This window comes from Pseudophryne corroboree, unplaced genomic scaffold (genome assembly GCF_028390025.1).
Source record: "Pseudophryne corroboree isolate aPseCor3 unplaced genomic scaffold, aPseCor3.hap2 scaffold_330, whole genome shotgun sequence".
Classification (NCBI taxonomy): domain Eukaryota; kingdom Metazoa; phylum Chordata; class Amphibia; order Anura; family Myobatrachidae; genus Pseudophryne; species Pseudophryne corroboree.
In genome coordinates this window covers 310,663-335,004 of record NW_026969985.1, presented here as the reverse complement: position 1 = coordinate 335,004, position 24,342 = coordinate 310,663, and the positions used below count along the sequence as shown (strand labels likewise).

General features: G+C 46.8%; 18 non-coding genes and 1 pseudogene across 18 annotated transcripts; 14 read left to right on the top strand and 5 right to left on the bottom strand.

The window, feature by feature from the left end:
• Nucleotides 1–7,488: 7,488 nt before the first annotated feature.
• TRNAN-AUU (transfer RNA asparagine (anticodon AUU)) lies at nucleotides 7,489–7,562 on the top strand. The gene has a single exon. It is a non-coding gene; the product is annotated as a tRNA-Asn (tRNA).
• Nucleotides 7,563–12,928: 5,366 nt separating this feature from the next.
• LOC135019105 (U5 spliceosomal RNA) lies at nucleotides 12,929–13,044 on the bottom strand. Its single transcript, XR_010216704.1, has one exon. It is a non-coding gene; the product is annotated as a U5 spliceosomal RNA (small nuclear RNA).
• A 275-nt stretch (nucleotides 13,045–13,319) lies between these two features.
• LOC135019057 (U5 spliceosomal RNA) lies at nucleotides 13,320–13,435 on the bottom strand. The gene has a single exon (XR_010216658.1). It is a non-coding gene; the product is annotated as a U5 spliceosomal RNA (small nuclear RNA).
• Nucleotides 13,436–13,709: 274 nt separating this feature from the next.
• On the bottom strand, nucleotides 13,710–13,825 carry LOC135019098 (U5 spliceosomal RNA). Its single transcript, XR_010216697.1, has one exon. It is a non-coding gene; the product is annotated as a U5 spliceosomal RNA (small nuclear RNA).
• A 286-nt stretch (nucleotides 13,826–14,111) lies between these two features.
• LOC135019065 (U5 spliceosomal RNA) lies at nucleotides 14,112–14,227 on the bottom strand. The gene has a single exon (XR_010216666.1). It is a non-coding gene; the product is annotated as a U5 spliceosomal RNA (small nuclear RNA).
• A 270-nt stretch (nucleotides 14,228–14,497) lies between these two features.
• Nucleotides 14,498–14,613, bottom strand: LOC135019059 (U5 spliceosomal RNA). Its single transcript, XR_010216660.1, has one exon. It is a non-coding gene; the product is annotated as a U5 spliceosomal RNA (small nuclear RNA).
• A 144-nt stretch (nucleotides 14,614–14,757) lies between these two features.
• LOC135018978 (U1 spliceosomal RNA) lies at nucleotides 14,758–14,920 on the top strand. The gene has a single exon (XR_010216598.1). It is a non-coding gene; the product is annotated as a U1 spliceosomal RNA (small nuclear RNA).
• A 671-nt stretch (nucleotides 14,921–15,591) lies between these two features.
• LOC135018827 (U1 spliceosomal RNA) lies at nucleotides 15,592–15,755 on the top strand. The gene has a single exon (XR_010216460.1). It is a non-coding gene; the product is annotated as a U1 spliceosomal RNA (small nuclear RNA).
• Nucleotides 15,756–15,907: 152 nt separating this feature from the next.
• LOC135018991 (U1 spliceosomal RNA) lies at nucleotides 15,908–16,070 on the top strand. The gene has a single exon (XR_010216610.1). It is a non-coding gene; the product is annotated as a U1 spliceosomal RNA (small nuclear RNA).
• A 671-nt stretch (nucleotides 16,071–16,741) lies between these two features.
• LOC135019115 (U1 spliceosomal RNA) lies at nucleotides 16,742–16,905 on the top strand. Its single transcript, XR_010216714.1, has one exon. It is a non-coding gene; the product is annotated as a U1 spliceosomal RNA (small nuclear RNA).
• Nucleotides 16,906–17,057: 152 nt separating this feature from the next.
• On the top strand, nucleotides 17,058–17,220 carry LOC135019020 (U1 spliceosomal RNA). The gene has a single exon (XR_010216634.1). It is a non-coding gene; the product is annotated as a U1 spliceosomal RNA (small nuclear RNA).
• Nucleotides 17,221–17,891: 671 nt separating this feature from the next.
• On the top strand, nucleotides 17,892–18,055 carry LOC135018883 (U1 spliceosomal RNA). The gene has a single exon (XR_010216514.1). It is a non-coding gene; the product is annotated as a U1 spliceosomal RNA (small nuclear RNA).
• Nucleotides 18,056–18,207: 152 nt separating this feature from the next.
• LOC135018982 (U1 spliceosomal RNA) lies at nucleotides 18,208–18,370 on the top strand. Its single transcript, XR_010216602.1, has one exon. It is a non-coding gene; the product is annotated as a U1 spliceosomal RNA (small nuclear RNA).
• Nucleotides 18,371–19,040: 670 nt separating this feature from the next.
• Nucleotides 19,041–19,204, top strand: LOC135018867 (U1 spliceosomal RNA). Its single transcript, XR_010216498.1, has one exon. It is a non-coding gene; the product is annotated as a U1 spliceosomal RNA (small nuclear RNA).
• A 152-nt stretch (nucleotides 19,205–19,356) lies between these two features.
• LOC135018985 (U1 spliceosomal RNA) lies at nucleotides 19,357–19,519 on the top strand. The gene has a single exon (XR_010216605.1). It is a non-coding gene; the product is annotated as a U1 spliceosomal RNA (small nuclear RNA).
• A 614-nt stretch (nucleotides 19,520–20,133) lies between these two features.
• LOC135019085 (U1 spliceosomal RNA) lies at nucleotides 20,134–20,297 on the top strand. Its single transcript, XR_010216685.1, has one exon. It is a non-coding gene; the product is annotated as a U1 spliceosomal RNA (small nuclear RNA).
• A 152-nt stretch (nucleotides 20,298–20,449) lies between these two features.
• On the top strand, nucleotides 20,450–20,591 carry LOC135019003 (U1 spliceosomal RNA; annotated as a pseudogene).
• Nucleotides 20,592–21,282: 691 nt separating this feature from the next.
• Nucleotides 21,283–21,446, top strand: LOC135018868 (U1 spliceosomal RNA). Its single transcript, XR_010216499.1, has one exon. It is a non-coding gene; the product is annotated as a U1 spliceosomal RNA (small nuclear RNA).
• Nucleotides 21,447–24,165: 2,719 nt separating this feature from the next.
• On the top strand, nucleotides 24,166–24,329 carry LOC135018959 (U1 spliceosomal RNA). The gene has a single exon (XR_010216579.1). It is a non-coding gene; the product is annotated as a U1 spliceosomal RNA (small nuclear RNA).
• Nucleotides 24,330–24,342: the final 13 nt, after the last annotated feature.

Here is a 24,342-nt window from a genome sequence, read left to right as displayed (position 1 = left end):
CATTGTGCGAGACCCCTAGTTCGCATTAAACACCCCCACCCTCCTTCGGTGTGGGGCTCATGTTGGCCATGCCCCAGCCCCTGAAGCATTCACGCTGATTTCTTGCAGCAGCTGGGCACTGTAACAGCTCAAGAGCTGTTACAGGTAGTGCTGCAGGGCCCACACCCTTTTACTTGCCTTACAGAGCAGCTCTGGAGCTGTTTAATCACTCAATTGGATTTTTCTGCCAGCATAATTTTTCTCTTACGTCCTAGAGGATGCTGGGGACTCCGTAAGGACCATGGGGGATAGACGGGCTCCGCAGGAGACATGGGCACTTTAAGAAAGACTTTAGATCTGGGTGTGCACTGGCTCCTCCCTCTATGCCCCTCCTCCAGACCTCAGTTTACTACTGTGCCCAGAGGAGACTGGGTGCTTTTCAGGGAGCTCTCCTGAGTTTCCTGACAGAAAGTATATTTGTTAGATTTTTTTATTTTCAGGGAGCCTGCTGGCAACAGACTCTCTGCATCGAGGGGCGGAGGGGAGAGATGCACACCTACTTCTGTGAGTTGATAGGCTCTGCTTCTTAGGCTACTGTACAGCATTAGCTCCAGAGGGATCGGTACGCAGGTCTCACCCTCGCCGTCCGTCCCAGCGCCGCGCCGCCGTCCCCCTCGCAGAGCCGGAAGATAGAAGCCGGGTGAGTATGAGAAGAAAAGAAGACTTCAGAGGCGGCGGAAGACTTCATGATCTTCACTGAGGTAACGCACAGCAGTAAAGCTGTGCTCCATTGCTCCCATACACCTCTCACACGGCAGTCAGTGTAAGGGTGAAGGGCGCAGGGGGGACGCCCTGGGCAGCAATATAGACCTCTCTTTGGCAAATTAAATATATATGCAGCTAGGCACTGTATATATATATATAAGAGCCCCCGCCATTTTTTTACTATATTTGAGCGGGACAGAAGCCCGTCGCTGAGGGGGTGGGGCTTCTCCCTCAGCACTCACCAGCGCCATTTTCTCCACGGCACCGCTGAGGGGAAGCTCCACGGACTCTCCCCTGCTTATACCACGGTAGAAAGAGGGTCTTAAAGAAGAGGGGGGCACATAATTAGGCGCATATATATATGGAAATACAGCGCTACTGGGTAAACATAAAATTATTGTGTTTTTTTCCTGGGTCATATAGCGCTGGGGTGTGTGCTGGCATACTCTCTCTCTCTGTCTCTCCAAAGGGCCTTGTTGGGGAACTGTCCTCAGATAAGAGGATTCCCTGAGTGTATGGTGTGTCGGTACACGTGTGTCGACATGTCTGAGGTAGAAGGCTCTCCTAGAGAGGAGCAGGAGCAAATTAATGTGGTGTCTCCATCGACAACGCCGACACCTGACTGGATGGATATGTGGAATGTTTTAAGTGCTAATGTAAACTTATTACACAAGAGATTAGACAAAGCTGAAGCTAGGGAACAGTCAGGGAGTCAACCCATGCCTGTCCCTATGTCGCAGGGACCTTCGGGTCTCAAAAGCGCCCACTATCCCAAATAGTTGACACAGATACCGACACGGATTCTGACTCCAGTGTCGACTACTATGATGCAAAGTTACAGCCAAAATTGGCTAAATGTATTCGATATATGATTATTGCACTAAAAGATGTTTTGCACATCACAGAGTCCCCTGTCCCTGACACGAGGGTACACATGTATAAGGGAAAGAAACCTGAGATAACCTTTCCCCCCTCACATGAGTTGAACGAATTATGTGAAAAAGCTTGGGAATCTCCAGACAAAAAGCTGCAGATTCCCAAAAGGATTCTTATGGCGTATCCTTTCCCGCCAATGGACAGGATACGGTGGGAATCCTCCCCTAGGGTGGATAAAGCATTGACACGCTTATCCAAAAAGGTAGCGCTGCCATCCCAGGATACGGCTACCATCAGGGACCCTGCTGACCGCAAGCAGGAGGTTACCCTAAAGTCCATTTACACACATTCTGGTACCTTACTCAGACCGGCAATTGCGTCGGCCGGGGTTGTAGCGCGGTGGCAGCATGGACAGATACCTTATCAGCAGAGATTGAGACCCTAGATAAGGATGCTATGTTATTGACCATAGGGCATATAAAAGATGCTGTCCTATATATGAGAGATGCTCAAAGTGACATTAGTCTACTGGGTTCTAGAATAAACGCTATGTCGATTTCTGCTAGATGAGTCCTATGGACCCGGCAATGGACAGGTGATGCCGACTCAAAAAGGCATATGGAGGTTTTACCTTACAGGGGTGAGGAATTGTTTGGGGAAGGTCTCTCGGACCTAGTCTCCACAGCTACAGCTGGTAAATCAAATTTTTTGCCTTATATTCCCTCACAGCCTAAGAAAGCACCACATTATCAAATGCAGTCCTTTCGATCACAGAGAAACAAGAAAGTACGAGGTGCGTCGTTTCTTGCCAGAGGTAAGGGCAGAGGGAAGAAGCTGCACAACACAGCTAGTTCCCAGGAACAGAAGTCCTCCCCGGCCTCTACAAAATCCACTGCATGACGCTGGGGCTCCGCTAAAGGAGTCCGCCCAGTTGGGGGCACGTCTTCGAGTTTTCAGCCACATCTGGGTTCATTCGCAGGTGGATCCCTAGGCAATAGAAATTGTTTCTCAGGGTTACAAGCTGAAATTCGAAGAGGTGCCTCCTCGCCGGTTTTTCAAATCGGCCCTACCATCTTCTCCCCAGGAAAGGGAGATAGTGTTAAATGCAATTCACAAATTGTATCTTCAACAGGTGGTGGTCAAGGTTCCCCTGCTTCAACAAGGAAAGGGAAATTATTCGACCCTGTTTGTAGTCCCAAAACCGGACGGTTTGGTCAGACCCATATTAAATTTAAAATCCCTGAACCTATACTTGAAAAGGTTCAAGTTCAAGATGGAATCGCTAAGAGCGGTCATCGCCAGCCTAGAAGGGGGGGATTTTATGATATCTCTGGACATAAAGGATGCATACCTTCATGTACTCATTTATCCACCTCATCAGGCGTACCTAAGATTTGCGGTACAGTATTGTCATTACCAATTTCAGACGTTGCCGTTTGGTCTCTCCAGAATTTTCTCCAAGAATTTTCACCAAGGTAATGACGGAAATTATGGTGCTCCTGCGAAAGCAAGGTGTCACAATTATCCCGTACTTGAACGATCTCCTCATAAAAGCGAGATCAAGAGAGCAGTTGCTGAACAGCGTATAACTTTCACTGAAGGTGTTACAGCAACACGGCTGGATTCTCAATATCCCGAAGTCGCAGTTGGTTCCTACGACTCGTCTGACTTTGCTTGGGCATTATTCTGGATACGGACCAGAAAAGGGTTTATCTTCCGATAGAAAAGGCCCAGGAACTCATGACTCTGGTCAGGAACCTATTGAAACCAAAACAGGTGTCAGTGCATCACTGCACTCGAGTCCTGGGAATGATGGTGGCATCATACGAGGCCATTCCCTTCGGCAGGTTCTATGTGAGGATCTTGCAATGGGACCTACTGGACAAGTGGTCCGGGTCACATCTACAGATTCATCAGTTGATCACCCTGTCCCCCAGGGCCAGGGTATCTCTCCTGTGGTGGCTGCAGAGTGCTCACCTTCTAGAGGGCCGCAGGTTCGGCATTCAGGACTGGATCCTGGTGACCACGAACGCGAGCCTCCGAGGTTGGGGAGCAGCCACACAGGGAAGAAATTTCCAAGGTCTTTGGTCAAGTCAGGAGACTTGTCTTCACATCAACATCCTGGAGCTAAGGGCCATATACAACGCCCTATGTCAAGCGGAGACCTTACTTCGCGACCAACCAGTTCTGATCCAGTCAGACAACGTCACCGCAGTAGTTCATGTAAACCGCCAAGGCGGCACAAGGAGCAGAGTGGCGATGGCGGAAGCCACCAGAATTCTTCGCTGGGCGGAGAATCATGTAAGCGCACTGTCAGCAGTGTTCATTCCGGGAGTGGACAACTGGGAAGCAGACTTCCTCAGCAGACACAACCTACATCCAGGAGAGTGGGGACTCCATCAGGAAGTCTTCGCACAGATTGCAAGTCGGTGGGGACTGTTCCAGATAGACATGATGGCGTCCCGCCTCAACAAAAAGCTACAGAGGTATTGCACCAGGTCAAGAGACCCTCAGGCAGTAGCTGTAGACGCCCTAGTGACACCGTGGGTGTTCCGGTCGGTCTATGTATTTCCTCCTCTACCTCTCATACCCAAGGTGTTGATAATAGTAAGAAAAAGAGGAGTAAGAACAATTCTCATTGTTTCAGATTGGCCGCGAAGGACCTGGTATCCAGATCTGCAGGAAATGCTCACAGAAGATCCGTGGCCACTTCCTCTAAGACAGGACCTGTTGCAACAGGGGCCCTGTCTGTTCCAAGACTTACCGCGGCTGCGTTTGACGGCATGGCGGTTGAACGCCGGATCCTAGCGGAAAAGGGTATTCCAGATGAGGTCATTCCTACGCTAATAAAGGCTAGGAAGGACGTGACATCTAAACATTATCACTGTATATGGCGAAAATATGTTTCTTGGTGTGAGGCCAGGAATGCTCATACGGAAGAATTCCACCTGGGCCACTTCCTTCACTTCCTACAAACTGGAGTGAATTTGGGCCTAAAATTAGGCTCTATTAAGGTTCAGATTTTGGCCTTATCCATTTTCTTTCAAAAGGAATTGGCCTCTCTTCCTGAAGTAAGTACAAACTTTTGTGAAGGGAGTACTGCATATTCAGCCTCCTTTTGTACCTCCGGTGGTCCCTTGGGACCTTAACGTGGTGTTAAGGTTATGGTTTGAACCACTTAAAATGGTGGAGTTTAAATATCTCACTTGGAAGGTGGTCATGTTATTAGCCTTGGCTTCCGCTAGGCGAGTGTCGGAATTAGCAGCTTTATCACATAAAATCCCCTATCTGGTTTTCCATATGGATAGAGCGGAATTGCAGACCCGTCCTCAATTCCTGCTAAAAGTGGACTCATCCTTTCATATGAACCAACCTATCGTGATGCCTGTGGCTACGCGTGACTTGGAGGATTCCGAGTCCCTTGATGTGGTCAGGGCTTTGAAAATTTACGTGGCCAGAACGGCTAGAGTCAGAAAAACAGAAGCACTGTTTGTCCTGTATGCAGCCAACAAGATTGGCACCCCTGCTTCAAAGCAGACTATTGCTCTCTGGATCTGTAACACGATTCAGCAGGCGCATTCTATGGCGGGATTGCCGTTGCCTAATTCAGTCAAGGCCCATTCCACTAGGAAGGTGGGCTCTTCTTGGGCAGCTGCCCGAGGGGTCTCGGCACTACAGCTGTGCCGAGCTGCTACTTGGTCGGGTTCAAACACCTTTGCAAAGTTCTATAAGTTTGATACCCTGGCTGAGGAGGACCTCCTGTTTGCTCAATCGGTGCTGCAGAGTCATCCGCAGGAGCCCGTTTGGGAGCTTTGGTATAATCCCCATGGTCCTTACGGAGTCCCCAGCATCCTCTAGGACGTAAGAGAAAATAAGATTTTAAACCTACCGGTAAATCTTTTTCTCGTAGTCCGTAGAGGATGCTGGGTGCCCGTCCCAAGTGCGGACTACTTCTGCAAGACTTGTATATAGTTATTGCTTACATAAGGGTTATATGTTAGTTTTCATCGGTCTTGGACTGATGCTATGTTGTTTTCATACTGTTAACTGGGTAGTATATCACAAGTTATACGGTGTGATTGGTGTGGCTGGTATGAATCTTGACCTTGGATTAACAAAAATCCTTTCCTCGTACTGTCCGTCTCCTCTGGGCACAGTTTCTCTAACTGAGGTATGGAGGAGGGGCATAGAGGGAGGAGCCAGTGCACACCCAGATCTAAAGTCTTTCTTAAAGTGCCCATGTCTGCTGCGGAGCCCGTCTATCCCCCATGGTCCTTACGGAGTCCCCATCATCCTCTACGGACTACGAGAAAAAAATTTTACCGGTAGGTTTAAAATGTTATTTTTTTCTCTGCAACCCACTGCTAAATTGTGCTTCCTAGCTGTTTTTTATAAAATCACTTAATTAAATCTAACTCTGATTATGTCAGAGAAGGCCAGGTACCCTACACCATAAGAGGGGGTTTGAAATTTTGACTTGTCTACTTAAAGATCACCAAAATCTGATCACAAGGTCAATTACATCCCTGGGTGGGATTGAACCACCAACCTTTTGGTTAATAGCCCATGTAAGTGAAAGAGATCCTGAAGCACTCACTCATCATGGGAAAGTACCAATGTGTTTCTTACAAAAATTCTCCAGATTATTGACTTTTTAAAGTTTTTCTAGGAAACGTTCTAGATGAATGCTTATTAGCCTTTGTCAGTATCTACTTTTGCAAGGTGTCTATGTGGCGCAATCGGTTAGCATGTTTGGCTTTTAACCAAAAGGTTGGTGGTTCAATCCCACCCAGGGATGTATTTGACCTTGTAATCAGATTTTGGTGATCTTTAAGTAGACAAGTCAAAATTTCAAACCCCCTCTTATGGTGTAGGGTACCTGGCCTTCTCTGATGTAATCAGAGTTAGATTTGATTAAGTGATTTTATAAAAAACAGCTAGGAAGCACAATTTAGCAGTGGGTTGCAGAGAAAAAAAATTATGCTGGCAGAAAAGTCCAATTGAGTGATTAAACAGCTCTTCATTTTCTGATTTTATGTTTATGCTAACAAATTTGCTCTCTGAAAAGTGTCCACAAAGCCAAGTCTCTGATTAACACCTTTGTAGGAATGGTTTTTCACCTATTACTGAATTAAACTTGCTTCATTGGAAAGGCAGCAAGATGCATCCTCATTTCAATGTCTACTGAAATAATACAGGTTGACACCAGGAAACATAAACGTCACTGCATCCTTGCTGCTTCCTCATGTGGAAGTCTGTTTAATGTGAAAACAAGGTGATATCTAATCAGCACACAGGTAAGGAATTAAGAAAATCTTTCTTTATGGGTGAAGATGTTTCTCAAAAAATTGTTGCACCAAAGCATCATTGAAATTCAAGTGGAAAGATGATTTTAATATATCACTTGTACATTTTGTACTGCTCTTCTGGTGACAATGTAGTTTGTTTTTGTCAATTACCATTTTAATAATAGGGTAAAGAAAATTAAGTGGATTTTTGAAAGAAAACAATACTGTCAATATACTATTAAAACAAATTAAAATGGTAAAAGTTATTGTACTTTAAGTAAAAATAAAAGAGCCAAAATATCAATCCCAGTTTTGGATTACTTTAATTAACAAAAAACAATGCATATAGCAGAAGATAGTTTCAATCTGCCTACCTCTGGGTTATGGGCCCAGCATGCTTCCGTTGCAGTACTCTGCTGCTTATGTAAGTGCAAGAGATCCTGAAGCACTCACTCATCATGGGAAAGTAGCAATGTGTTTCTTACAAAAACTCTCCAGATTATTGACTTTTTAAAGTTTTTCTAGGAAACGTTCTAGATTGATGCTTATTAGCCTTTGTCAGAATAAACTTTTACGAGGTGTCTCTGTGGTGCAATCGGTTAGCATGTTTGGCTATTAACCAAAAGGTTGGTGGTTCAATCCCACCCAGGGATGTAATTGACCTTGTGATCAGATTTTGGTGATCTTTAAGTAGACAAGTCAAAATTTCAAACCCCCTCTTATGATGTAGGGTACCTGGCCTTCTCTGATGTAATCAGAGTTAGATTTGATTAAGTGATTTTATAAAAAACAGCTAGGAAGCACAATTTAGCAGTGGGTTGCAGAGAAAAAAAAATTATGCTGGCAGAAAAGTCCAATTGAGTGATTAAACAGCTCTTCATTTTCTGACTTTATTTTTATGCTAACAAATTTGCTCTCTGAAAAGTGTCCACAAAGCCAAGTCTCTGATTAACACCTTTGTAGGAATGTTTTTTCACCTATTACTGAATTAAACTTGCTACATTGGAAAGGCAGCAAGATGCATCCTCATTTCAATGTCTACTGAAATAATACAGGTTGACACCAGGAAACATAAACGTTACTGCATCCTTGCTGCTTTCTCATGTGGAAGTCTGTTTAATGTGAAAACAAGGTAATATCTAATCAGCACACAGGTAAGGAATTAAGAAAATCTTTCTTTATGGGTGAAGATGTTTCTCACAAAATTGTTGTCCCAATGCATCATTGAAATTCAAGATGGAAGATGATTTTAATATATCACTTGTACATTTTGCATTGCTCTTCTGGTGACAATGTAGTTTGTTTTTGTCAATTACCATTTCAGTAATAGGGTAAAGAAAATTAAGTGCATTTTTTAAAGAAAACAATGCTGTCAATATACTATTAAAACAAATTAAAATGATAAAAGTTATTGTACTTTAAGTAAAAATAAAAGAGCCAAAATATCAATCCCAGTTTTTGATTACTTTAATTATAAAAAAAAAATGCACATAGCAGAGGATAGTTTCGATCAATCGACCTCTGGGTTATGGGCCTAGCATCCTTCCATTGCACTACTCTGCTGCTCATGGAAGTCCGAGAGATCCTGAAGACTAAATTGATTAAAGGCCTAAAAGTACTGGACTATAAGGAAAGACTTACTAGGCTGAATATGTATACACTAGAAAAGAGGTGCCTAAGAGGAGATATTATTAATATCTTCAAATATGTAAAGATACATAACAAAGAGTTATCAGAGGAATTATTTATTAAAAGAACACGTGGTCACGCGCTGCGACTGGAGGAAAGTTCAGAACGCAATGGAGGAAAGGGTTCTTAACTGTTAGGGCAATCAGGATGTGGAATTCCCTGCCAGGGAAGGTGGTAATGGCGGACTCTGTAATTGGATTTAAAAAAGGAATGGATACATTTCTGAATGAAAAAGCTATCCAAGGTTATAATACTTAAAATATCAACAAGGTTAATCCGGGGGTAACATGAGTTATAGTAGCTAACTAGTCATAAAACATTATTCAGCAAGTATGTAGAATCATCACAACTTAAAACAGGTTGAACACGATGGGCAATTTGCCTCTATTCAACCTCAAAAACTATGTTACTATATGTTACTATATTACTGTAGTATACAGAACACCACAATGCAATGAGCAGTGATAGTGAGCACTGATGAGGATACTAGAACTGACACTGAGCAGCAAGATGCAGCACTGGACTATTAGTAATGTACTGTAGTATGCTGAGCACCACAATGCAGCACAAGACAATGAGCAGTGATACTGAGCACTGATGAGGATACTACTGAGAACTGACACTGAGCAGGAGAGACACACTACTAGTATTACTGAGCAGCAATAAGTAACCACTGATACTGAGCACTGATATTGAGATTTCCACTGAGAGAACATAGCCACGTCCTCTCCGCTCTCTCTTCAATGCACGAGTAAAAATGGCGGCAACGCGCAGCTCTATATATAATATCCGAATCTCGCGAGAATCCGACAGCGGGATGATGACATTTTCCCTTGTTCAGGTTTTCCGAGTCAGGCGGGAACAACCGAGCCTGCCTCAGACCAGTGTAAACAACGTGGAGTTCGTGGGGAATTCGGTTCTCGGAGAACCGAACCCGCTCCTCTCTACCTTATACCCATCAATTTTTTTTATTTTCAATCTAAGCCCCTGCAGTTTTCTGTAAGCATCTGCTTCGCTATCATGATCAACAAGTCACAAGGGCAAACACTCAGGGCTTGAGGCATAGATCTTTGGACCAGCTGCTACAAGCATGGCAGAGGTGTCACTATCACTGGTGACACCCAGAGAGGTGGCGAGGGAGATTGTAATGCAGTGCGTGCAAATAAGCAGCGCAATGGTAAAAAGGAGGCATGATTTCATAGGTAGGGGCGTGGCCTGGTGGCCTGAATCTACATTTTGTTGCTCCGGGTGTCCCGGGGGTTGGGGGCTGCACCCGGGGACTAGTGTGTAAGCGGTGCTGGCTCCTGCACAGTGACAGGGCATGGCCACCCAGTATGACACCTCCCTTCTTGACCATGCTGTAATTGCAGTCGCACTGCAGTTCAGCGTGATCATAAACAATGGTGTAGCCTCCTGCTGGTGCAGACTGTATGTGCGCGCAGGAAGCCGCCACCATTTTTGTGATCACAGCGGCTGAATGTGATGTCATACAGCCGCTGTGACCACGCCCCCTGTGTCTCCTCCATTGCAGACCCCATTTTGAAGCCTTGCCCCCGCACTGCTCCATCCCTGACTTGGAAATGGAGTGTTGCTGACCCCACTCTCCCCCCCTGCCCCGATTGACAGGCAGAGGCGATCGCATGCAGGCACATGCATATGCTCTTAGCAATTTTTGCAGTTGGATCGCTTATTGTGATTGCAATCCAACCTGAATCAGGCCCTATTACCTATCACAATGCGCTGCGGGCAGTACAAAATTGGGTTAATATAGGAGAAAAACCCCCAGACCTGTGCTCCTTAACTGTACCTGGTGGCTAGTGGAGCGGCTGCCCAGTAATCAGTGTCCACCCCAGTGCGCACACGGCCCACCCCCTACGGCCACGCTCCCCTTTATCAGCGGCCTCGTGATCCGGAAGGGCGGTGTGTGTGTGTGACTGACCTTAGGAAGAAACCGGAGCCTCCGCTGCAGTGACCCAGCAACCAGGGCACGGGAGTATACAGCGCCGCTGGGAGTGATGAAGCTGCAGTAAAGATGTCTATTAGACCTAGCCTGCTGCAGCCCTTGTAGATTATCATAAAACAAGTTCTTCTTTTCTTGTCAAAATTAATAGCTAAGAATAGGCTGCCTGAGGCAGGCCCCTGTTAAGTGGCCTGCTACTGAAGGCACCAACTACAAACTGAGCTCCCTGTTCATGGAAGCGGGGTTATAGAGGAGGATGCGCTGAGCATCTTGGGAACAGTCAAAAGCTTTGAGCCGGTTGGTGCCTCAGATCAAGATCCTACTCTACACCCCAATGTGAATCCTTGTGGAGTCCAGTGTACCCCACAGAAGAAATTAATGTGTCACACCCATTGGCAGCAACCTGAGAATAGCTGCTGACGGGCACAATTGAGAAAGGAAGGGGGGGGGGGGGCATTTGAATCCAGCACATAGATGCAATTCAAATATGTAATTTGTACCTTCCTATTTTAAAATATAATGGATGAACCTCACCCTGTGAGAACAATCTTCATGATCAAGAGATCTAATATGTAAAATAAGTATGAGTTGGGATAGGGCTGGGGAGGGTGGCAGCTCGGGCAGCCCCTCCCCCGTCAAGTTAAGGAGATTCAACTGAGGAAGCACAAGGGAACTCTCGTCTGGGGACAACAACTGCAGGGAGACCACATCTTTTCAGATGAACATGGGAGGGCGGAAGGCTGCCTAATACTTAAGCACCATCAAATATCAAACCATATCCAACAACTAGTACAAGCATTCCTGGGGGAAGGTCTGCAGCAGACGGATTTGCATACGGTGATGTCATCCAAGCAGTGGGCCAAAGTTGGCTGGAACCCTCATCTGCATATAAAAAGAGAAAAGGGGCATGCAGGGCATGGCGGCCTTTTGCAGTGCTTGGATGACCCCTAGTTCGCATTAAACACCCCCACCCTCCTTTGGTGTGGGGCTCATGTTGGCCATGCCCCATCCCCTGAAGCATTCATGCTGATTTCTTGCAACAGCTGGGCACTGTAACAGCTCCAGAGCTGCTCTGTAAGGCAAGTAAAAGGGTGTGGGCCCTGCAGCACCACCTGTAGTTCGCATTGTGCGTTGGAAGGCACAAAGTAAGCAGACGGGAGGAGAAGTCAGGATAGTACACAAGGGCATCCTTTTTTCTTAGTCCATAGAGGATGCTGGGGTCACATTAAGAACCATGGGGTATAGACGGGATCCGCAAGAGACATGGGCACTTTAAGACTTTCAAAGGGTGTGAACTGGCTCCTCCCTCTTTGCCCCTCCTCCAGAATCCAGTTATAGGAACTGTGCCCAGGGAGACGGACATTTCGAGGAAAGGATTTATTGTTAAACTAAGGTGAGCATCTTACCAGCTCACACCTTAAGCATGCCGCAGAACGTGGCATTCAACAGAACACAAGCCAACGGCATGAACAATTGCAGCAAAAAGCTGACCAGAACCGTAACACAACATGTGTATAACCACAAGTAATAACTGCAGACACAGTATGGACTGGGACGGGTGCCCAGCATCCTCTACGTACTAAGAGAAAAGGATTTACCGGTAGGTATTAAAATCCTATTTTCTCATACGACCTAGAGGATGCTGGGGTCACATTAAGAACCATGGGGTTATACCAAAGCTCTTGAACGGGTGGGAGAGTGCGTACGACTCTGCAGCACCGAATGACCCAACTTGAGGTTATCATCAGCCAAGGTATCAAACTTGTAAAACTTAGCAAAAGTGTTTACTAAATAGCTGCTCTACAAAGTTGCAATGCCGAGACTCCCCGACCAGCTGCCCAGGATGAACCCACCTTTCTAGTAGAATGGGTCTTCACCTAATTCAGTAACGGCAATCCTGCCGTGGAATGAGCATGCTGAATCTTACCACAGATCCAGCGCATAATGGTCTGCATGGAAGCAGGACACCCAATCCTGTTGGGAGCATACAGGACAAACAGAGCCTCTGTTTTCCTAATCTGAACCGTTCTGGTGACATAAATTTTCAAAGTTCTGACCACAGCCAGAGACTTTGACTCAACGAAGGTGTCAGTGGCCAAAGACACCATGTGGAAAGATGAACCACCTTTGGCAGAAATTGTTGACGTGTCCTCAATTCTGCTCTATCTTCATGAAAGATCAAATAAAGGCTCTTGTGATACTGCATGGTTTGTACTGTTTTCCATGTGCTCCCAGATCTTTCAAGCAAGTAGCATGGTCAAGAAAGTTCTGTTTGAAAAGAAACAAACATTTACTGTCATTGTTATGCAAATAAACTTACATTAAAGCTAACAAGAAAGCACACTCGTTCTGTCTTTAAACTGATAAAAGAAACCCCAATAATATGGGGCATGCAAAAATTGAGATAAAACTCAGTTTTGCTCCTCTCCACGGAAATCTTTAATAAAAGGCGAAATATTTGTTAGTTCTGAAGAGAAACCAGAGCATGACCAAGATTCCACCTGTCGCCTGAGTGCTATGCCAGCAGTTCTCATTCAGCTCAAAGTGAGCACCCAATTTGAATGAAAGAAAGCAGATTTCTCACCAGGCTTCCCCTTGCTATAAACATGGTTTGTACTCTTTTCCATGTGCTCCCAGATCTTTCAAACAATTAGTGTGGTCAAGAAAGTTCTGTTTGAAAAGAAACAAACATTTACTGTCATTTCTATGCAAATGAGCTTACATTAAAGCACACTCGTTCTATCTTTAAACCGATAAAATAAAACCCCAATAAGATGGGGCATGCAAAAATTGAGATAAAACTCAGTTTTGCTCCTCTCCACGGAAATCTTTAGTAAAAGGCGAAAGATTTGTTCGTTCTGAAGAGAAACCAGAGCATGACCAAGATTCTACCTGTCGCCTGAGTGCCATGCCAGCAGTCCTCATTCAGCTCAAAGTGAGCACCCAATTTGAAAGAAAGAAAGCAGATTTCTCACCAGGCTTCCCCTTGCTATAAACATGGTTTGTACTCTTTTCCATGTGCTCCCAGATCTTTCAAGCAATTAGTATAGTCAAGAAAGTTCTGTTTGAAAAGAAACAAACATTTACTGTCATTTCTATGCAAATGAGCTTACATTAAAGCACACTCGTTCTATCTTTAAACTGATAAAAGAAACCCCAATAAGATGGGGCATGCAAAAATTGAGATAAAACTCAGTTTTGCTCCTCTCCACGGAAATCTTTAATAAAAGGCGATAGATTTGTTCGTTCTGAAGAGAAACCAGAGCATGACTAAGATTCCACCTGTCGCCTGAGTGCCATGCCAGCAGTCCTCATTCAGCTCAAAATGAGCACCCAATTTGAAAGAAAGAAAGCAGATTTCTCACCAGACTTCCCCTTGCTATAAGCATGGTTTGTACTCTTTTCCATGTGCTCCCAGATCTTTCAAGCAATTAGTATGGTCAAGAAAGTTCTGCTTGAAAAGAAACAGACATTTATTGTCATTGTTATGCAAATAAACTTACATTAAAGCTAACAAGAAAGCACACTCGTTCTGTCTTTAATCTGATAAAAGAAACCCCAATAATATGGGGCATGCAAAAATTGAGATAAAGCTCAGTTTTGCTCCTCTCCACAGAAATCTTTAGTAAAAGGCGAAAGATTTGTTCGTTCTGAAGAGAAACCAGAGCATGACCAAGATTCCACCTGTCGCCTGAGTGCCGTGCCAGCAGTCCTCATTCAGATCAAAGTGAGCGCCCAATTTGAAAGAAAGCAGATTTCTCACCTGTCTTCTCCTTGCTATAAGCATGGTTTGTACTGTATTCCATGTGCTCCCAGATCTTTCAATCAAGTAGCATGGTCAAGAAAGTTCTGTTTGAAAAGAAACAAACATTTACTGTCATTTCTATGCAAATGAGCTTACATTAAAGCACACTCATTCTATCTTTAAACCGATAAAAGAAACCCCAAAAAGATGGGGCATGCAAAAATTGAGATAAAACTCGGTTTTGCTCCTCTCCACGGAAATCTTTAGTAAAAGGCGAAAGATTTGTTCGTTCTGAAGAGAAACCAGAGCATGACCAAGATTTTTATCTGAAAATATGTGTTCTCCCTGCAGTTGTTGTCCCCAGATGAGAGTTCCTTTGTGCTGACTCAGTTGAATCTCCTTTACTTGACAGGGGGATGCTCGAGCAGCGACCCTCCCCAGCTCTAGCCCAACTCCTACTTACCTGCCAGGTGAGATACTATGATCATGAAGGTGCTTCTCCCAGGGCAAGGCTCACCCATTGCACTCTGGGTGTGCTGCTTCTGCGATTTCCCCAAATGTGGGAAACTTGACTGCATAATTTGTGTTTCCCCTGGTCGGCTCTCGTATAATTCAGATCTCTTTGTCTCAGGTCTCTCTCCAGCCTAGTTTGCTGTCTGTTTCCACTTCTCTTTTCTTGAGCCGCTCCCTTCTATGCCCTTGCGCACTATCCTGACTTCTCCCGTCTGCTTACTTCGTGCCTTCCAACGCACAATGCAAACTACAGGTAGTGCTGCAGGGCCCACACCCTTTTACTTGCCTTACAGAGCGTCTCTGGAGCAGTTACAGTGCCCAGCTGCTGCAAGAAATCAGCTTGAATGCTTCAGGGGCTGGGGCATAGCCAACATGAGCCCCACACCGAAGGAGGGTGGAGGTGTGTAATGCGAACTAGGGGTCATCCAAGCGCCGCAAAAGGCCGCCATGCCCTGCACGCCCCTTGTCTCTTTTCATATGCAGACGAGGGTTGAAGCCAACTTTGACCCACTGTTTGGATGACATCACCATATGCAAATCCATCTGCTGCAGGCCTTCCCCCAGGAATGCTTGCACTAGTTGTTGCATTTGGTTTGTTGTTTGGGGGTGCTTCAGTATTAGGCAGCCTTCTGCCCTCCCATGTTCATCTGAAAATATGTGTTCTCCCTGCAGTTGTTGTCCCCAGATGAGAGTTCCCTTGTGCTGCCTCAGTTGAATCTCCTTTACTTGACAGAGATGTGCCTGAGCAGCGGCCCTCCCCAGCCCTATCCCAAATCATACTTATTTTGCATAGGCGATACCATGGTCATGAAGATTGTTCTCCCAGTGTGAGGTTCATTCATTGCATTCTGGGTATGCTGACCCCTGTGATTTCCCCAAATGTGGGAAACTCGACTGCATTATTTGTGGTAGTGGGGGACTGTGTTTGTGCTTTCCTCTGGTCAGCTCTGGTAAAAATCAGATTTCTTTATCTCAGATCTTCCTCTAGCCTTGTTCTTCTTTCGAGAGTTCCCTTGTGCTGCCTCAGTTGGATCTCTTTCACTTGACAGGGGGGTACCCGAGCAGCGACCCTCCCCAGCTCTAGCCCAACTCCTACTTACCTGCCAGGTGAGATACTATGATCATGAAGGTGCTTCTCCCAGGGCAAGGCTCACCCATTGCACTCTGGTTGTGCTGCCCCTGCGATTTCCCCAAATGTGGGAAACTTGACTGCATAATTTGTGTTTCCCTTGGTCGGCTCTCGTATAATTCAGATCTCTTTGTCTCAGGTCTCTCTCCAGCCTAGTTTGCTGTCTGTTTCCACTTCTCTTTTCTTGAGCCGCTCCCTTCTATGCCCTTGCGCACTATCCTGACTTCTCCCGTCTGCTTACTTCGTGCCTTCCAACGCACAATGCAAACTACAGGTAGTGCTGCAGGGCCCACACCCTTTTACTTGCCGTACAGAGCAGCTCTGGAGCAGTTACAGTGCCCAGCTGCTGCAAGAAATCAGCTTGAATGCTTCAGGGGCTGGGGCATAGCCAACATGAGCCCCACACCGAAGGAGGGTGGAGGTGTGTAATGCGAACTAGGGGTCAGCCAAGCGCCGCAAAAGGCCGCCATGCCCTGCACGCCCCTTTTCTCTTTTCATATGCAGACGAGGGTTGAAGCCAACTTTGACCCACTGCTTGGATGGCATCACCATATGCAAATCCATCTGCTGCAGGCCTTCCCCCAGGAATGCTTGCACTAGTTGTTGCATTTGGTTTGTTGTTTGGGGGTGCTTCAGTATTAGGCAGCCTTCTGCCCTCCCATGTTCATCTGAAAATATGTGTTCTCCCTGCAGTTGTTGTCCCCAGATGAGAGTTCCCTTGTGCTGCCTCAGTTGAATCTCCTTTACTTGACAGAGATGCGCCTGAGCAGCGGCCCTCCCCAGCCCTATCCCAAATCATACTTATTTTGCATAGGAGAGACCATGGTCTTGAAGATTGTTCTCCCAGGGTGAGGTTCATTCATTGCATTCTGGGTATGCTGACCCCTGTGATTTCCCCAAATGTGGGAAACTCAACTGCATTATTTGTGGTAGTGGGGGACTGTGTTTGTGCTTTCCTCTGGTCAGCTCTGGTAAAAGTCAGATTTATTTGTTTCAGATCTTCCTCTAGCCTTGTTCTTCTTTCGAGAGTTCCCTTGTGCTGCCTCAGTTGGATCTCCTTCACTTGACAGGGGTGTGCCCGAGCAGCGACCCTCCCCAGCTCTAGCCCAACTTCTACTTACCTGCCAGGTGAGATACTATAATCATGAAGGTGCTTCTCCCAGGGCAAGGCTCACCCATTGCACTCTGGATGTGCTGCCCCTGCGATTTCCCCAAATGTGGGAAACTTGACTGCATAATTTGTGTTTCCCCTGGTCGGCTCTCGTATAATTCAGATCTCTTTGTCTCAGGTCTCTCTCCAGCCTAGTTTGCTGTCTGTTTCCACTTCTCTTTTCTTAAGCCGCTCCATTCTATGGCCTTGCGCACTATCCTTACTTCTCCCGTCTGCTTACTTTGTGCCTTCCAATACACAATGCAAACTACAGGTAGTGCTGCAGGGCCCACACCCTTTTACTTGCCGTACAGAGCAGCTCTGGAGCTGTTACAGTGCCCAGCTACTGCAAGAAATCAGCTTGAATGCTTCAGGGGCTGGGGCATAGCCAACATGAGCCCCACACCGAAGGAGAATGGAGGTGTTTAATGCGAACTAGGGGTCATCCAAGCGCCGCAAAAGGCCGCCATGCCCTGCACGCCCCTTTTCTCTTTTCATATGCAGACGAGGGTTGAAGCCAACTTTGACCCACTGCTTGGATGACATCACCATATGCAAATCCATCTGCTGCAGGCCTTCCCCCAGGAATGCTTGCACTAGTTGTTGCATTTGGTTTGTTGTTTGGGGGTGCTTCAGTATTAGGCAGCCTTCTGCCCTCCCATGTTCATCTGAAAATATGTGTTCTCCCTGCAGTTGTTGTCCCCAGATGAGAGTTCCCTTATGCTGCCTCAGTTGAATCTCCTTTACTTGACAGAGATGTGCCTGAGCAGCGGCCCTCCCCAGCCCTATCCCAAATCATACTTATTTTGCATAGGAAATACCATGGTCATGAAGATTATTCTCCCAGTGTGAGGTTCATTCATTGCATTCTGGGTATGCTGACCCCTGTGATTTCCCCAAATGTGGGAAACTCGACAGCATTATTTGTGGTAGTGGGGGACTGTGTTTGTGTTTTCCTCTGGTCAGCTCTGGTAAAAGTCAGATTTCTTTGTCTCAGATCTTCCTCTAGCCTTGTTCTTCTTTCGAGAATTCCCTTGTGCTGCCTCAGTTGGATCTCCTTCACTTGACAGGGGGGTACCCGAGCAGCGACCCTCCCCAGCTCTAGCCCAACTCCTACTTACCTGCCAGGTGAGATACTATGATCACGTAGGTGCTTCTCCCAGGGCAAGGCTCACCCATTGCACTCTGGGTGTGCTGCTCCTGCGATTTCCCCAAATGTGGGAAACTTGACTGCATAATTTGTGTTTCCCCTGGTCGGCTCTCGTATAATTCAGATCTCTTTGTCTCAGGTCTCTCTCCAGCCTAGTTTGCTGTCTGTTTCCACTTCTCTTTTCTTAAGCAGCTCCATTCTATGGCCTTGCGCACTATCCTTACTTCTCCCGTCTGCTTACTTTGTGCCTTCCAATGCACAATGCAAACTACAGGTAGTGCTGCAGGGCCCACACCCTTTTACTTGCCGTACAGAGCAGCTCTGGAGCTGTTACAGTGCCCAGCTACTGCAAGAAATCAGCTTGAATGCTTCAGGGGCTGGGGCATAGCCAACATGAGCCCCACACCGAAGGAGGGTGGAGGTGTTTAATGCGAACTAGGGGTCATCCAAGCGCCGCAAAAGGCCGCCATGCCCTGCACGCCCCTTTTCTCTTTTCATATGCAGACAAGGGTTGAAGCCAACTTTGACCCACTGCTTGGATGACATCACCATATGCAAATCCATCTGCTGCAGGCCTTCCCCCAGGAATGCTTGCACTAGTTGTTGCATTTGGTTTGTTGTTTGGGGGTGCTTCAGTATTAGGCAGCCTTCTGCCCTCCCATGTTCATCTGAAAATATGTGTTCTCCCTGCAGTTGTTGTCCCCAGTGAGAGTTCCCTTATGCTGCCTCAGTTGAATCTCCTTTAATTGACAGAGATGTGCCTGAGCAGCGGCCCTCCCCAGCCCTATCCCAAATCATACTTATTTTGCATAGGAGATACCATGGTCATGAAGATTATTCTCCCAGTGTGAGGTTCATTCATTGCATTCTGGGTATGCTGACCCCTGTGATTTCCCCAAATGTGGGAAACTCGACAGCATTATTTGTGGTAGTGGGGGACTGTGTTTGTGTTTTCCTCTGGTCAGCTCTGGTAAAAGTCAGATTTCTTTGTCTCAGATCTTCCTCTAGCCTTTTTCTTCTTTCGAGAATTCCCTTGTGCTGCCTCAGTTGGATCTCCTTCACTTGACAGGGGGGTACCCGAGCAGCGACCCTCCCCAGTTCTAGCCCAACTCCTACTTACCTGCCAGGTGAGATACTATGATCACGTAGGTGCTTCTCCCAGGGCAAGGCTCACCCATTGCACTCTGGGTGTGCTGCTCCTGCGATTTCCCCAAATGTGGGAAACTTGACTGCATAATTTGTGTTTCCCCTGGTCGGCTCTCGTATACTTCAGATCTCTTTGTCTCAGGTCTCTCTCCAGCCTAGTTTGCTGTCTGTTTCCACTTCTCTTTTCTTAAGTGCCTTCCAATGCACAATGCAAACTACAGGTAGTGCTGCAGGGCCCACACCCTTTTACTTGCCGTACAGAGCAGCTCTGGAGCTGTTACAGTGCCAAGCTGCTGCAAGAAATCAGCTTGAATGCTTCAGGGGCTGGGGCATAGCCAACATGAGCCCCACACCGAAGGAGGGTGGGGGTGTTTAATGCGAACTAAGGGTCATCCAACGCCGCAAAAGGCCGCCATGCCCTGCATACCCCTTTTCTCTTTTCATATGCAGATGAGGGTTCCAGCCAACTTTGGCCCACTGCTTGGATGACATCACCGTATGCAAATCCGTCTTCTGCAGAACTTCCCCCAGGAATGCTTGTACTAGTTGTTGCATTTGGTTTGTTGTTTGGGGGTGCTTCAGTATTAGGCAGCCTTCTGCCCTCCCATGTTCATCTGAAAATATGTGTTCTCCCTGCAGTTGTTGTCCCCAGATGGGAGTTCCCTTGTGCTGCCTCAGTTGAATCTCCTTTACTTGACAGAGATGTGCCTGAGCAGCGGCCCTCCCCAGCCCTATCCCAAATCATACTTATTTTGCATAGGAGATACCATGGTCATGAAGATTGTTCTCCGAGGGTGAGGTTCATTCATTGCATTTTGGGTATGCTGACCCCTGTGATTTCCCCAAATGTGGGAAACTCGACTGCATTATTTGTGGTAGTGGGGGACTGTGTTTGTGCTTTCCTCTGGTCAGCTCTGGTAAAAGTCAGATTTCTTTGTCTCAGATTTTCCTCTAGCCTTGTTCTTCTTTCGAGAGTTCCCTTGTGCTGCCTCAGTTGGATCTCCTTCACTTGACAGGGGGGTACCCGAGCAGCAACCCTCCCCAGCTCTAGCCCAACTCCTACTTACCTGCCAGGTGAGATACTATGATCATGAAGGTGCTTCTCCCAGGGCAAGGCTCACCCATTGCACTCTGGGTGTGCTGCTCCTGCGATTTCCCCAAATGTGGGACACTTGACTGCATAATTTGTGTTTCCCCTGGTCGGCTCTCATATAATTTAGATCTCTTTGTCTCAGGTCCCTCTACAGCCTAGTTTGCTGCCTGTTTCCACTTCTCTTTTCTTGAGCCGCTCCCTTCTATGCCCTTGTGCACTATCCTGACTTCCCCGTCTGCTTACTTTGTGCCTTCCAACGCACAATGCAAAATACAGGTAGTGCTGCAGGGCCCACACCCTTTTACTTGCTTTACAGAGCAGCTCTGGAGCTGTTACAGTGCCCAGCTGCTGCAAGAAATCAGCTTGAATGCTTCAGGGGCTTGGGCATAGCCAACATGAGCCCCACACCGAAGGAGGGTGGAGGTGTTTAATGCGAACTAGGGGTCATCCAAGCGCCGCAAAAGGCCGCCATGCCCTGCACACCCCTTTTTTATTTTCATATGCAGACGAGGGTTGAAGCCAACTTTGACCCACTGCTTGGATGACATCACCATATGCAAATCCATCTGCTGCAGGCCTTCCCCCAGGAATGCTTGCACTAGTAGTTGCATTTGGTTTGTTTTTTGGGGGTGCTTCAGTATTAGGCAGCCTTCTGCCCTCCCATGTTCATCTGAAAATATGTGTTCTCCCTGCAGTTGTTGTCCCCAGATGAGAGTTCCCTTGTGCTGCCTCAGTTGAATCTCCTTTACTTGACAGAGATGTGCCTGAGCAGCGGCCCTCCCCAGCCCTATCCCAAATCATACTTATTTTGCATAGGAGATACCATGGTCATGAAGATTGTTCTCCCAGGGTGAGGTTCATTCATTGCATTCTGGGTATGCTGACCCCTGTGATTTCCCCAAATGTGGGAAACTCGACTGCATTATTTGTGGTAGTGGGGGACTGTGTTTGTGCTTTCCTCTGGTCAGCTCTGGTAAAAGTCAGATTTCTTTGTCTCAGATCTTCCTCTAGCCTTGTTCTTCTTTCGAGAGTTCCCTTGTGCTGCCTCAGTTGGATCTCCTTCACTTGACAGGGGGTGCCCGAGCAGCAATCCTCCACAGCTCTAGCCCAACTCCTACTTACCTGCCAGGTGAGATACTATGATCTTCACTGTTAGGGCAATCAGGATGTGGAATTCCCTGCCAGGGAAGGTGGTAATGGCGGACTCTGTAATTGGATTTAAAAAAGGAATGGATACATTTCTGAATGAAAAAGCTATCCAAGGTTATAATACTTAAAATATCAACATGGTTAATCCGGGGGTAACATGAGTTATAGTAGCTAACTAGTCATAAAACATTATTCAGCAAGTATGTAGAATCATCACAACTTAAAACAGGTTGAACACGATGGGCAATTTGCCTCTATTCAACCTCAAAAACTATGTTACTATATGTTACTATATTACTATGTTACTGTAGTATACAGAACACCACAATGTAATGAGCAGTGATAGTGAGCACTGATGAGGATACTAAAACTGACACTGAGCAGCAAGATGCAGCACTGGACTATTAGTAATGTACTGTAGTATGCTGAGCACCACAATGCAGCACAAGACAATGAGCAGTGATACTGAGCACTGATGAGGATACTACTGAGAACTGACACTGAGCAGGAGAGACACACTACTAGTATTACTGAGCAGCAATAAGTAACCACTGATACTGAGCACTGATATGGAGATTTCCACTGAGAGAACATAGCCACGTCCTCTCCGCTCTCTCTTCAATGCACGAGTAAAAATGGCGGCAACGCGCAGCTCTTTATATGGAATCCGAATCTCGCGAGAATCCGACAGCGGGATGATGACATTTTCCCTTGTTCAGGTTTTCCGAGTCAGGCGGGAACAACCGAGCCTGCCTCGGACCAGTGTAAACCACGTGGAGTTCGTCGGGAATTCGGTTCTCGGAGAACCGAACCCGCTCCTCTATATATACTATATTACTATGTTACTGTAGTATACAGAACACCACAATGCAATGAGCAGTGATAGTGAGCACTGATGAGGATACTAGAACTGACACTGAGCAGCAAGATGCAGCACTGGACTATTAGTAATGTACTGTAGTATGCTGAGCACCACAATGCAGCACAAGACAATGAGCAGTGATACTGAGCACTGATGAGGATACTACTGAGAACTGACACTGAGCAGGAGAGACACACTACTAGTATTACTGAGCAGCAATAAGTAACCACTGATACTGAGCACTGATATTGAGATTTCCACTGAGAGAACATAGCCACGTCCTCTCCGCTCTCTCTTCAATGCACGAGTAAAAATGGCAGCAACGCGCAGCTCTTTATATGGAATCCGAATCTCGCGAGAATCCGACAGCGGGATGATGACATTTTCCCTTGTTTAGGTTTTCCGAGTCAGGCGGGAACAACCGAGCCTGCCTCGGACCAGTGTTAACCACGTGGAGTTCGTGGGGAATTCGGTTCTCGGAGAACCGAACCCGCTCCTCTCTACCTTATACCCATCAATTTTTTTATTTTCAGTCTAAGCCCCTGCAGTTTTCTGTAAGCATCTGCTTCGCTATGATGATCAACAAGTCACAAGGGCAAACACTCAGGGCTTGAGGCGTAGATCTTAGGACCAGCTGCTACAAGCATGGCAGAGGTGTCACTATCACTGGTGAGACCCAGAGAGGTGGCGAGGGAGATTGTAATGCAGTGCGCGCAGATAAACAGCGCAATGGTAAAAAGGAGGCATGGTTTCATAGGTAGGGGCGTGGCCTGGTGGCCTGAATCTACATTTTGTTGCTCCGGGAGTCCCGGGGGTTGGGGGCTGCACCCGGGGACTAGTGTGTGAGCGGTGCTGGCTCCTGCACAGTGACAGGGCATGGCCACCCAGCATGACGCCTCCCTTCTTGACCATGCTGTAATTGCAGTCGCACTGCAGTTCAGCGTGATCATAAAAAATGGTGTAGGCTCCTGCTGGTGCAGACTGTAGAGAAAAGCTGCTGTGACCACGCCCCCTGTGTCTCCTCCGTTGCAGACCCCATTTTGAAGCCTTGCCCCCGGACTAAGAGAAAAGAATGCCCTTGCGCACTATCCTGACTTCTCCTCCCGTCTGCTTAATTTGTGCCTTCCAACGCACAATGCGAACAACAGGTGGTGCTGCAGGGCCCACACTCTTTTACTTGCCTTACAGAACAGCTCTGGAGCTGTTACAGTGCCCAGCTGCTGCAAGAAATCAGCTTGAATGCTTCAGGGGATGGGGCATGGCCAACATGAGCCCCACACCAAAGGAGGGTGGGGGTGTTTAATGCGAACTAGGGGTCATCCAAGCACTGCAAAAGGCCGCCATGCCCTGCATGCCCCTTTTCTCTTTTCATATGCAGATGAGGGTTCCAGTCAACTTTGGCCCACTGCTTGGATAACATCACCATATGCAAATCCGTCTGCTGCAGACCTTCCCCCAAGAGTGCTTGTACTAGTTGTTGCATATGGTTTGATATTTGATGGTGCTTCAGTATTAGGCAGCCTTCCGCCCTCCCATGTTCATCTGAAAAGATGTGGTCTCCCTGCAGTTGTTGTCCCCAGATGAGAGTTCCCTTGTGCTGCCTCAGTTGAATCTCCTTTACTTGACAGAGATGTGCCTGAGCAGCGGCCCTCACCAGCCCTATCCCAAATCATACTTATTTTGCATAGGAGATACCATGGTCATGAAGATTGTTCTCCCAGGGTGAGGTTCATTCATTGCATTCTGGGTATGCTGACCCCTGTGATTTTCCCAAATGTGGGAAACTCGACTGCATTATTTGTGGTAGTGGGGGACTGTGTTTGTGCTTTCCTCTGGTCAGCTCTGGTA